Source organism: Pinus tabuliformis, chromosome 1_1, assembly GCF_031772625.1.
Source record: "Pinus tabuliformis cultivar Carrire ecotype Pingquan chromosome 1_1, CPIR1, whole genome shotgun sequence".
Classification (NCBI taxonomy): domain Eukaryota; kingdom Viridiplantae; phylum Streptophyta; class Pinopsida; order Pinales; family Pinaceae; genus Pinus; species Pinus tabuliformis.
The window spans coordinates 608,122,679-608,125,119 of NC_142297.1; positions in this window are offsets into that span (position 1 = coordinate 608,122,679).

Here is a 2,441-nt window from a genome sequence, read left to right on the forward strand (position 1 = left end):
GAATTTTTCGACTTCTATGAAGAACAAGGAATAAGAATGGAATTCTCTACAGCTAGGACTCCTCAGCAAAATGGAGTAGTGGAAAGGATGAACAGAATGGTTCAACAAATGGCTCGTGCTATGCTTGATGAGTCTGGAACTCCCGCAACCTTCTAGGGTGAAGCTGCATTTGCTGCAGTTGTTATTCTCAACAAAACAAATGTCCGGGTGAACAACACTCAAACTCCTCATGAGCTCTGGTATGGTGAGACTCCTTCGGTAAGACATTTCAAAATTTTTGGAAGCAAATGCTATATTAAGAATAATGATAAACATCTTGGCAAATTTGAACCTAGAGCAGATGAAGGCATTCTCCTTAGTTATTCTCCCCACAGCAAAGCATACAAGTGTTACAATAAAAGACTTGGAATAATTGTTGACAGCATTGATGTAGTGGTTGATGAAGAAGGAAACATTCCTAGGCAAGTAAATTATGAAAATATCGAAGAGGATGAAGACCATCCTTCAAATCAGACTGCTGATGAAAAAGAACCTCAAGAGGCACCAGAGGAACAGATAAGGATAGAAAAGAAGACTCCATCCAGGTACATTCAGAAGAATCATCCAGAATCTCAAATTTTGGGGCAGAAAGAGGCAGGTATACAAACAAGAATAACAATTGCAGAAGCCTCAAGCTATTTGGCATTGCTCTCCTCCACTGAACCACAAAATGTAAAAGAGGCATGCAAAGATGAATGCTGGGTCAAGGCAATGGATGAAGAACTTGAGCAGATCGAAAATAATAACACTTTCGAGTTGGTTCCTAGACCAAAAGATAAGAATGTTATAGGGACAAAATGGATCTTTAAAAACAAGTTGAATGAAAATGGGGAAGTGATTAGAAACAAGGCCAGACTTGTTTGTAAAGGGTATGCTCAATGGGAAGGAATAGACTTTGAAGAAACTTTTGCTCTCGTTGCTAGAATTGAGGCCATCCGAATGTTCCTTGCTCTCTCAAGCTTTCAGAAGTTCAAAGTATTTCAAATGGACGTGAAATCAGCCTTTATGAATGGAGACTTAGAAGAAGAAGTGTACATTGAGCAACCAGATGGTTTCATTCTTCGGAATGATCCAAATCCTGTATGTAGAATAAAAAAGGCTCTCTATGGTCTTAAACAGGCTCCAAGGGCTTGGTACTACCGTTTGGACAAATATCTTCATCAACAAGGTTTTTCAAAAGGATCAACAGATAGCAATCTTTATATAAAAATTGAAAATGACAAATTGCTAATACTTGTTGTGTATGTAGATGATATTATATTTGGCAGTAATGAAGAAGCTATGAGTCAAAACTTTGCCTTGGTAATGAAGAAGGAATTCGAAATGTCTTTGCTTGGAGAGCTGACATATTTTCTTGGTCTACAAATCCAACAAAATGAAGGCGGTATCTTTTTATCTCAAACCAAGTACCTCAAGCAGATCTTGAAGAAATATGGCATGGAAGATTCGAAACCAGTATGTACTCCTATGGTTACAGGATGCAGCCTAAGTGCAAATGATGAATCTGCAGCAGTGCATCAACCAACCCATAGATCCATGATTGGAAGTCTACTTTATTTGACAGGTACCCGACCAGATATCATGCACACAGTGGGAATAGTTGGAAGATTTCAGGCAAATCCAAAGGAAACTCATCTTCAGGCAGTTAAGAGAATCTTCAAGTACCTTCAAGGAACTCAAAACTATGGCTTATGGTATCCTAGAGATACAGATCTCACTCTTCATGCTTATACAGATGCAGATTGGTCCGGAAGCATGGATGACAGTAAAAGCACTAGTGGGGGTGCATTCTTCATGGGTTCCATATTAGTATCTTGGTTCAGCAAGAAACAGAGTTCAATTGCTTTATCTACAGCTAAAGTAGAGTATGTGGCTGCTGCATCTTGTTGCACACAACTTCTTTGGATGATGCAAACCTTGCAGGACTTTAAAATCACTTGTACTCCACCTATCTCCATCCTATGTGATAATACAAGTGCTATCAGAATTTCAAAGAACCCATTCATGCATTCAAAGACCAAGCATATACCTATCAAATATCATTTTCTTCAGGAACAAGTGCTTGAACAAAAAGTCAAGTTGGAGTATGTTCCTTCTAAGGAACAAGTTGCTGATATACTCACCAAACCACTACCCAGGGAGACCTTTGAATACCTCAGGCAAAAGCTGGGGGTAGTTCATGCATCATCCTGTTGTTGAATCTTATCTGTTTCAGAGATTGTTGGTTGTACGCGAGTTTCATATGGGGTATACGCGTACATTCGCTGGTTTATGGATCGGTCAAAGACCATCTGGCACAGGTTTAGGGGGAGCATTTATTCTTCCAATAATATGTTGGCATTATTATAGAAGATCTTGGAGGAGAAAGTTTAGAAGGAGAACATGGATGCTGATCTGAATAT